Raw genomic sequence first — 11,613 nt, 5'->3', positions numbered from 1 at the left:
GCGCCAGATTGCGGGAAAATAACCCTAAAGCAAACATTTTAAATCCCCCGATTACAGGAAAAGCCTTTAAAACAAAAGCAAGAATTTTTACTTTTTCATATTCGAGGAAAAAAAAGGGCAACAGATCTTTCGTTTCAATGATTTTCTTCAAAGCATAGACTAATAATAAGAGTAGACCGAGCTTTCCCAGACTTGCTGATGAAAAAAATTGGTTCATGGATACATCATGTGAATGGTGGAAGGCTTGGCGAAAACTTTGGCAGCATGGTTGCTAGATGGCAACATTATCTCTAGTTTGGCACTCGACACGTATTTTAATACGCAATGTGTTTTCATTATAAGTTTTTTTTTCCAGGTGCAGAGATTGAACTGTTTTTCTTTTAGTTTTGCATTATTTTGACATTAGTTACTAGTTTTTGATCACAGTTTTCAGTAACTTTTATTTCATTTGGAACTGCTAGGTCAGCGTTGGCGTGAACGGAATGGCGTAAACGTTTTGCGTTAACGCAAAAATGTACTAATCGGTATCTTAAATTGAAATTCTAGGTAAAAATCTTACCGTTTGCCGATTCTTTTTGGGCGCTTGCATCTTTAATTGCTTAGAGAGTTATTGAAATTGACTAAAGAAAATGCACAATACTATCTAAACGAAAAACTCACTATATTAACAAAATATTTACATCTTAGAATAACAAATTTACAAATCAGACTCCATAAAAGATCATTCTTCCGTGTCCCATCAATTCTATTTGTTTTATTTCTCGCTGGCGTTGATCGTCTGCTACGCTCAACGCCCGCTGTTGCTAGGATATCCACCAGTCACATGGTTTGGTTTATGAGCAGCTATGAGCAGCAAAAGGGTTGCCATAGCTCGGTCTACTCTTATTATTAGTCTATGCTTCAAAGCTATACATTTTAATAAAAGCATTGTTGCGAAAGTTGAGATGAAGCACTGAATAATCATTTGAATGGAGGAAAGCCTTCGAAAAATAGGGATTTTATGTCAAAATCTAAATGTCATAATTAATAGTTTTTAACTGATATCTCCGCTAATTGTAGTCCGAGGATTATGTTAAATAGCCATAAAGAGGGGAAAATTCGAAATCCATCGATACCCGGTTCGATGGTCAGTTTACTGGCGTTCGAGAGAAGTCATAGATAGATACATAGATACATACGCTCAGTTTTTAATTATATAAACAAAATTGATATCGTGGAAAATTGTTGAATACGCGCTGTCCAATGGGACTGAATACGCTTTGTAAACTCTGAGTAGATAAATTCTGGTCATCAGACTGAGACTTTAGAAGTTATTTTATGTGAAACGTAATTACACAAATTCTTGTCAGTATTTTCATAACCATAAACTACGACAGCAGTCTACTAAAACGAAATAAACACATTCATTAAGGTCAGAATTATGCCAAGGAATAAAATAATACTCTTGTATAGTATAATTTCATTCTTTGTTTTGTAACAACAAGCGTTTTTTTTTTTTTTTTTTTGAGCAATCACGATTGCTTATTGTTCTCACTTGACTGTTTTGATGTCCTTTGATTTTATTTTCCCACCGCCACCCTCCGCACCATCACCGTCGACCGGGTCCTCACGATGCTGCACCTCATAGGCGTCGGAAGCGGGGGAGCTGGGGGAGCTTGAGCTCCCTCTATAATATTTCAGACCGGCTCAGCTCCCCCGGAAAAATTCTAACCGTATAGCTCTTTGCAGTACATTGTCTATCTCAAACCTGATTTCAAAAATGAGATCTACCTTTTCTAGGAATTTACACATAATAACCAACAAAGAAAGGGGAGAGATGGAGTGGTCAGTACATTTGTGTTTCCCTCTTTTCAAACCTCTCGATTCCCGGAAGAAAAAGAAAAGTATTGAAGACAAGTTGGGGTACCTAGGGGTGTTTTCCGCCCTTTCCACTTTGAGCTCGTCTTTCGCAAGTGTATTACACATTACACTGTAGCTCAGTTTAATGTTATTACTTTTGCATGCCATTTGTATCTCACACTTCCACTAAAAAGAGATAATCGTGAGCCAGTTTTGTATTTAAATATGAAGGTGCTCCAGACACGTATCAAAAAGAAGGTTTCTAAGGTAAACAACATCTGACCTTCCGGACGCTATCTAAAGAATCTCCGGCGAATCCTTTTAAATTCGTTGATTAAAACAAACTTGCAAAATATGAAACGAAAGTTAGATTAAAATACTGAGTGGTCATATAATATTTTTGTTTATTGCAATTATCAAAAAAAAAAAAAAAAAAGAAAGAAAAAAAGAAAAAAGAAAAAATGAAAGAAAGAAAAGGAAAGAAAGAAAAAAAAACAATGCAGAGGAAGAAAAGAAAAAAAGTCCAATTTACAAACAAATTTATTTAGCATTTTTATCCATCGTTTCTTTCTCTTTTTTATTTTTTTCATTTCTTCATAAAAAGTTCAGCCCCGATCAAAGAAAATTCTTTAGCGAGTTCTCAAAAGTTTAGCAATGCAGTTATAGAACAAATAATAGTTCTAAAACTAATTTTCGAGGGATTATGATCGCATGTTTCGGGTGTTAAATTCCACGTTTCGATCAAAAGATACGATCAGATTGCGAAAATATCATTATTTGATGGTCTATCGAAACCAAAAGTGATCTTCTGTCAGGGGACATAGACTAAAAGCCTGATATACATATTTTTCGAACAAATTTTTAAAATTCTATAAAAGTTTTATTTATTATTTTTGATTGAAAATATTGTCAGAAGAAACAATGTAAATCAGTAACATACCCAGAAATTACTTTTGCGGATACATATCATTGCTGTGATAATAATTTAAAAAAAAAAAAATCCAGAACTATCCCACGGTAGAAACTAAAAAAAAAAAAAAAAAAACTTTTTATCCATTATTTTGTTATATTTAAACCGTGAGGGATTGATTTTTTTCAAGAAGTTAAAAATTTGCAAAGATAAATATAATTTAAAGAATTCTAAGGTACTACAACATAGAAACAAAAATTCTCACTAAACAAAATCGGTAGTGAAATCAAATCTCCATTACAATATTTATAAAAAAAAAACTTTAATAATACTGTTACGATGTTAAAAAACTGCGAGTTTATTGAAAACAATTTTTTTTTTTTTTGAACATCTAGACTTTATGAAGTTATATTTATTCTTCTTTTTTTGTTTTCTCAAAATTAAGGGCTTTTTTTTTGTCACAGATATGTTTTCATGCTAAAAAAAAATGCATGTGGAAGAGAGCACTTGAGCACCCCTCAAAATGTTTGAGGTTCTGGGAAACTTTTCATATCCATTTTCACGATTAAAAATGTTCCTTTTCACTTATTATTGTTAGAAAAAAGCACCAACAATATTTCATAGTTTCTCTGAAGTACTTTTACTAACATTTATCTGAACTATACAACGAACGTTTTATTTAAACACATTTCAGGCGCACTGTTTATCTTCTCCTTTGTTTCTAGTTCTCATAAAAGAAAGTCTTCTAAATGCTACGCTGCTGAAGCCCTCCCCTACCTCCTAAATTATTAAAAAGCGTTGCAATGTTCGTTTTTAGAGAGCAATATCCTGAAAATTCGCGGAAGAGAGCCCATGACTGAACACCTTTCCCTCCACAATATGATAGATTATATAATATTCCGTTCAATTTCAAAACATTGCTATGCCTCTAACTAGAGACATACCGAGTAGCACTTTGGCCGAGTACCAAGTACTCGGCCTTTCATTAGAGTACTTGGCCTTTCACTACTCGGCCGAGTTACCAAGTATGTCTTATTCCAGAGAGCCCTAGAACCTTCCCCTTTCCCTGACATCATTGAAGACTGTCTTCAATTGCGTTTTTGGAACTTAAATTTTGAAATATTGGGAAAGAGATGTAAAGCGATTGAGGACAATCCTTGAGTCATATCATTTTCCCTAACGTCATAAATATGCTCTGAATTCGCGCTTTAAAGACATAAATTCCGAAAATTTTCCATGGAGGGCATTCGAACATTTTCTCTCTTTAACATTACCAAAGACCGTCTAAACTACGTTTTTAGAACTAAGATTTCGGAAATTTTCCGGGACTGAAGCCCCAGGACCCCCCTATTGATGTGTGCTCATCTTCGAGAACTGACCGACCCCCTTCCAAAAAAACCAGAAGTTTTATCACCTCATTCTCTCCATATACTATTGAGGCGGTGAGAAGCAAGAGGATGTAAGTAGCAAAATTAAAAATTTGGAGATAACCAGTACAAATAGTAGAGAAACCTTTCCTCTGTCTTGGGGTGAGAGATAATACTAGTAGCGCTGGTTGGTGCTGCTGTACAGCATGATTTAGAAAAAATATTAATGAAGGCTTACCTGAGACGTTATCTTTAAACGCGTTTTACTCAAAAGTTGAAGATATCCACTTACATCCCTTTATTTCTCACTGCCTCAATTTATATATTAGATATGATTGAAAACATTGTACTGGGAAAGGGAGAGGAAGACGAAAGGATCGACAATCGTTTCAAATAAGAAATTTTTTTCAAGTGCTCCCCCCCCCTTCCCCGCCAAAAAAAAATCTGGTGGCGCTACTGCTTCTGTCCCTTGAATCCCTATCTTGAGCCCCAGCTCCCCCTACGTTTATAGACTTCCTACGCCTCTGCTGCACCTATAGCGAAAGCCGTCTCCAGGTTGCATCCATGTCCTACACACACGCGCATACATACACAACTACACACGCACGCACACACACACACGCACAAACACATATACACACGCATACATACAGACAAATACACATACACACACATACATCTACACACACGTACACAAACACATACACACAACTACCCACACATTCATGCCTGCACACAGACACATATGCCTACACACACACCCCCCCATACACATACCACCCCTACACATATTCATATACACAACTACCCACACACTTATGCCAGCACACAGACACAAACACACATGCCTACACACACATACACATACAGCCTACACACAAACACATACCCCCCACACACAAACACACCCGCCTACATACACACACTCGTGATTGCGAAAAACATAATTTGAATTCAAGATGTCAAAATTAAAATTAATTTAATTTTTTTTGTTTTGAAAATTGTACTCAATGTTGAAATAATAATAATAATAATAATAATAAACATGTACAATACTGTTTTTTCGTTCTAACAAAATTTTTGTTGCTCCATGCAGATCAAATTTTTAATTGGAGCCCCCCCCCCCCCTTCCCCTATCCTTCCAGTCTGGTCAATGGTGTCTCGCTTTACCAAAATCTGGTCACCTTACCTTGATCCCCCTTTCATCTCTTGGTAACCTCTGTAATGAAAATAATCCAGACAAAAATGTGGGCGGGCGGAGGTTGGTAGGGAGGAGAGGGAACGTTTACGAAACACCCTTTAACTAGCGAACGAAGCTCAAGCTCTTCAGTCGAAGAAATTTTCCTTATTGATTGTGAAAACAACGACCTCGATTCTGAGCAAAAAGTCACCAACTGAATCTTTCAAAGAATTTAGAAAAAAAAAAAAAAAAAGACGGAAAAATTCGGATGGCACAGAAAAGATATTACTGACAGAAAAGGCTGAAAACAACAACAATGTTCAAAAACGAACGATTCATTAGCAAGAATGGTTCATTAGCATCAAAATACAAGTTAACCTTCGAATCGTTTCTCCCTTCGGATGAGTGTCGCGTGCCACCAATAGATGGCGTACCTGCAGAGTATCTTTGACGCGGCAGGTCGAATGTAAAAGGAAAATAAAAATGTTCCTTCAATGCAAGGCATATATCCTCACGTGAAGTGATACTGCTTATAGGTCGGGCGAGATGACCTTATTCGCTGAACTCTGTGTTTTGTTTTTTGTTTGGCATTGAGCTTGTCGCTGCTGAAAAGTTGCTATTTTTTTTGCTGAATTTAGAACTGGACTGGACGCGGATTCGATTGCAGACGATTGTGGCCGAGCAAGAAAGTAGGTAAGTGGTTTGCGTTTGACTCCTTCATGCTGTTGTAATTTTTATCCGCGAAAACCGGGTATTTTCGTGCATGATGTGTTTTGTTCAACACAGAAAGGAGGGGAAAAACAATTAATAGAAAAATTATATTTTATTCGTATTCAGGTTGCCGTGAGCTTGGTTAACCGATTTTTAAGGGAAATAAAGGGTTGTAGCCATTAGGAGGAGCAAAATGAGGGATATTGACAGTATCACCTAGAGGGGTCCTATAGGTCAGGGCCGACGAGCAAGGGAGCCCTGAACTTAAAAATTTTGAGGGTGCGGAAATTCGTAATTCGCCGAATGGAATTCCAGATTTTGTAGAATGATGATGATTTTTCCGAATGGAACTCCAAATTTCGCCGATTGATGATAATTTTGTCGAATAGAACTCCAGTTTGCAGAATAGCGTACACAGACTCCGGTCCCCCCCCCACCCCCGCAAAATTTAAAAGTGCTCCCCCATAGGAATTTTTGTCTTTAATTTTAACATTGTGTTATTTTATCAAAGAGTGCGTCCACATACCTCTTGCTTCACCCCTCCCTCCGTGCTACGATGGGGGGGGGGGCTATGTACGCCACTGTATTTGTCATCCGAAAAAATTCCGAAAATTTTGGTCTGACAACACATTCTAAAACTAAAAAATTATATTAAAAAAAAAACCTTTTAAAATATTTTTTTCTCCCAATGATTCTAATGAGTTTTGTATACATATTTGAAAAGCATTTATGGTGGGGGGGGGGACGTCAAGCTTCCTCATAGTTTCAGAAAATTTCACACTGTTTTTAGAAAATTTTTCTTGAATGCACTATCACCTCTGAGAGGTCATGTCAGCCTAATCGAAAAAAAAGGGCCCTTCCCTTGGGAGGGCTCGGCTCTGAATAGGAATTATACATACCTTTTATAAGTTTTATGGGAGAAGGGGCCCCGGTGATCAAACTGACAATAGCCAAGCACTTAGCGGCCCTGCTTTAGGTGTTTGACGAGAACCCTTTCGAGAACTTTCTGGAAGAAGAAGAAGAAAGAGAATTAAATGATGTCGAAGCTCAAATGTAAAATTAATCACAAGAATAAGTCTTGCTTCTGCACCAGGGGCGACTCGAACTTAAAATTTTGGGACGGGGTGGGAGAAATTTTCTTTTTACCGAATGAAGACATTCACATTTCACTGAACAATAAAATATGAGCATATGCTACATACCTTCACATAATTTAAAAGAAATAAAAATAGAAATAATTTAAAAGAGAGGAAAAATAAATAAAAAAGCAATCAAGTCCCGATTTTGACTTAGGGGTGGAAGAAAAAAATAGAAATAATTTAAAAGAGATAAAAGAGAGAAAAAAATAAATAAAAACGCAATCTAGTCCCGATTTTGACGTAGGGGTGCCATTGGCAAAGGGAATTTTGCAGGTCCCCCACATCGTTTTGAATTATATTAGTTAGGTTCTAGGAGGCATACAAATTCTGTGTTAAATGTCGGTTTATTTAGTTTATATAACACCTAGTCACATATGTACACGTTAATACCATATATGTTGCTTAGTCTTTCACGGTTTTTGTAAATCCACTTTGGGGACACTGGCACCACTCTCCCGTTCACAGCAGTCGGAATGGGACTATTCGGCGCGGCCCATTTCAATACGACCTGTTCAAAAATCGAAATTGTCAGCATGTAAATCTGCCAAACATTGCTTCAAAATTCAAGATATCTTTTGTTTTTTTAAGTTTTGTAAAAAGTTTTATGAAGTAATATTTTTAAAGGTGTATTTTGTTTTCTTTTTTATTATTAGTTGATAACATGCAAGTTAAAAAAATCTTCATAATTTTTCGAAGTAGATAAGTTAGGAAACAGCATTGACATTTTTCTATGAAATGTAAATATAAAACTGATTCAATTTAAATTGATTTTTTTTTTCGTTGCTGATCATTAGTTTGTGCGCTTACTTAAATATCTTTTCTGTAAAAAATTAAAAAATGTCAACTAGTAATAAGATGAATTTTTTATTGGAAAAAGTTAACGTGTTGAGAAACTCACACGTAACCCTGCTCTCTACAAAGTTAAGTTGTGTAGTGTGCTTTGAACACAGGATAGACAAGAAAAAACTTTATTATGTAAAGATTATTATTATTTATTGCTTTTAAGTTTCATAAAGACTAATATAATGAACAAAAAATATTTTAAACTTTTTTTTAAAATAAAAATAAAATATTTTGTGTCTTTTTAGTTCCTGTAATTGTTCTATAGCACTAAACTGTCGACTGATTATTTCGTAACAAAAAAAGGGCAATAATAATAAAAAAAAAAAAAAAATAATAATAAAACTTTAAAAAAAAAAAAAAAGTAATTTACAAAAAATTTATAAATTGATTACAGAAAAATAATAGTGTTTAGAACTAACTTTAAAAAAATAAATGATTTTTTTAGTCAATAAAAAAAATCAAACATTGCCCTAAATTTACCTGGATGTCCGTACATGGGCTTGTAATAGTTAAGTCGAGCTTTTTGGTTAGTTTGAAACGTGTTTTCACGTGAAGAAGACTTATAAAATTATTTCCAATAGGTGCTACAACAAAGAAGTAATCACCACAGAAACACAAAACGGCTCAGCATTGATTTAAAAAAAAAAAAAAAAAAATCGACAAAGAGGTAGGACTGGTACTGGCATTATTTGCTAATTTTTTAAGATATTTTCTTTTATGTTATCGCAGTAAAACATACGTGGATCACATAGGCCCCCTCTTTTCCCCCACTGTAAATTTTAAAATAAATTTTAATTAGCTTCTAGAGCGCTAAATTCATTCTTCTTCCAGAAATCTTTTTCCTTCTTTGAACTAAAATTTCTGAAATTCATAAAGTTCAGAATGCAAAAATCTGGCGCCGAAACGGTCAGCGCCGAAACGGTCGCGCCGAATCGTAACAAACCCCGCAGCAGTCCACTCTCTACACCGGGCACTATTTCTCTCGACCGTAAAGTTCTTGCTCAGGATCACGGGCCCAAATTCTCCCGTTCCTGATTCCTGAAGTTCAACTTGGTCCCGTAGAAAACCGGCTCCCTCGGCGACCGCAACTGTCTAGTTCTCTCTTCGGTCTCCCTCCCTCTTCCGTACGGATACGGATCGGGGTCTCTCCGGTGGGTCCTATTAAAAGGGGGTGCCTGACCTTTGGTCAACACGGAGGGCTAGGGGACGCACGTACGCAGTTTTTGAGTCACGTAGCCCCTTCGCCCTTTCACGTACGCACCTTCCTGGTCACTTATTCCATGCCGACCTAGACCTACTGTTTGACCGCGGATTGTATGTAATTTGGCAATCTGCCAAGTAAAGACTATTCCATCTGAACTAAAGAAACTACTGAACTAAAGATCTGAAACTGAACTAAAGATCTGAACCAAAGACTATTCCATCTGAATTAATCTAGAAGGGGAGAAGGGAAAATAACAATGGGTTTTGATGCACGTGTTTTATAATGTCACTAGTGCCTTATTCATTTTTATTGCATTCTCAAAAATAAAATAAGGGAAAACAAAAATAGTTACCATGGAAACAACAAAAAGAAAAGAAAATATTTTCATTTCATTCAGGAACGTAAATCAAAATGGTAAGCTCAAAACTTTGTTGTGAATAAATAATCCAATTAATTTTTGCCGTGAGAATATAGATCGGATATACTTTAGATGTAAAAAATGTTGCTGTGAGCAAATTTTCATTTTTACAAAACTGAGGCTAAATAATAGAGAGGCAAAAGTGCACATCTGAAAGAAATCAACTAACACCCCTATAAACTAATAGATACGTCCATTTCCGCCTATAAACCGGATATTAGCTATTCCATGTAATCGATGGTCAAACAGTAGCCTGATAATATTCGATGAATGTCCGTCATTTAGGGTGCCCCCAGTTTTGAAGAATTAATGTTTTTACATATAAGAGGGTGTAGTTTTCATCGTTTTCCGATAAAGAAAATGCATTGAGTATGCGCCCTTGCCCTTTGAGAAATTCGAAAGAATGAGCCTGCTGAGATATATCAAGATAAAATACTCTTAGAGTGAGCTGAACAGTGTTAATGTGAGTAAAAAGAAAAATTTTAAACTTTATCAAAAAAAGAAAAGAGAAAAGGCCGCAGATATGTTAACATTTGGAAACCATTCCTACTGAACGGTAGAACAGCAAACGAACACTAAAAGCTTCTTTGTATGGCCAGTGTTCACGCTCAACTATCCGTAACCTGGGTCCTAGGGACCCATTAATGAAATAGATTTGGGTCCTTTGGTGGAAAAAATGAGTCCCTTAAATTTTAAACAGAAAATTTTAGCGTGTAAATGAATAATATAAAAATATTTATACTCGGGAGGGGGGGGGGGGAGGCATGAAATAAAATAAATGGGTTAATTTTGCCCTAATTTTTTGTGATTGTCATTGTAGAATTATTTTCAAATAATACACTTGCAAGACTTAGTTATGTGAGAAACTATTTGGTCACTTACAATGCGATTAACTCAAAATTTACTTGAAAAATGGATTTTATCATAAAATAAAAAATAAGTGCATCTGATTGATCAAGCAAAAAGCACTCTCTTAACCTTTTTTTCCCGGGAAATTTTTCTTAGTGAAAAAATGCGAACAGCCCCCTCCCCTCTAGTTATCATTAGCAATTACATAATAATTTTTAAAAAATCTCAAGCGAATGAACCCAACGCAAAAATCGCGAACGCAAAAGCGAAACATTTTCTCATATGAGTGAGTGTGAAAATTGCTCATTTGAAACCTTAAATCAGTATATTTAATTTTATTTTGACTCGTTCAAAATATCTGTTTTGGCTTTTGTGCTATTTTTAAAATCGCGCCATTTTTAAAATGACGCGATCGATTAATACCCGACTTCTGCAAGTTCAAATAAAAATAGACCATCAGAAAGAGAGGGATTGCTAGAAAAAGAACAAGGTTAAAGTGCTTTTGTATAAAATTCAAGTATTCATAAGCAATTTAACAAGAAAAATGTGAAGTTCAGAACTTGTGAAGCGCGATCGGGAAAAAGCCCCCCCCCCCTTTTTTTCCTCCCCTCCTTTTATTGGGGATGCAAAATAATGATTCATAAGATAAAAGTTGAGGGGGAGCTTATTCTTAGAGTACAGTACAGTATCCGGCACTAATAAAATTACTGGAGTATAAAATCAGCCGCTTTTTAAAATCAAATCTGAAAGAACAGAATCATTGCAATATCAAAACATGTTAAAACCCTCCGTTAATAAAATCACTATCGCCGTTTTATAAAATCAAAATTTTTACATCATACTTAAAAAAATGATCCAGAAACACCAAAAAGTGAATTGGTCTTGGACAATGAGGAAATCTGCCAAATTTGCCCTTTTCAATAGATGTCAGAAAAGCGCTTGATGTTATTCGATGCACTGTAGAGAAAAAAAGGAACATGTTGAAAGTGTTACAAAATATATTGAATGCTTTCACACAATGTGGAATCTTCACTCTCCAATTCTATTAAAATCAGGGGTGATTGTGTTCCGGTGTTTTACCGAATTTCCGGTATTTTCGGACGTATTTCCGGTATTTTTATGTCCGAAAATACCGGAATTATGTTTTTTTTTG

At 35.6% G+C, this 11,613-nt stretch overlaps 1 protein-coding gene across 1 annotated transcript in view; it reads left to right on the top strand.

Annotated features, from left to right (window-relative positions):
- Positions 1-5,771: 5,771 nt before the first annotated feature.
- LOC129226065 (SEC14-like protein 4) overlaps positions 5,772-11,613 on the top strand; it is a gene marked incomplete in the record, with an annotated part of 76,639 nt that continues 70,797 nt past the window's right edge. The window contains 1 exon segment of the mRNA XM_054860647.1: positions 5,772-5,989.

Source organism: Uloborus diversus, chromosome 7 (assembly GCF_026930045.1).
Source record: "Uloborus diversus isolate 005 chromosome 7, Udiv.v.3.1, whole genome shotgun sequence".
NCBI classification, from domain to species: Eukaryota; Metazoa; Arthropoda; class Arachnida; order Araneae; family Uloboridae; genus Uloborus; species Uloborus diversus.
The sequence above is the reverse complement of the archived record's forward strand: the minus strand, read 5'-3'. Positions and strand labels throughout refer to the sequence as shown.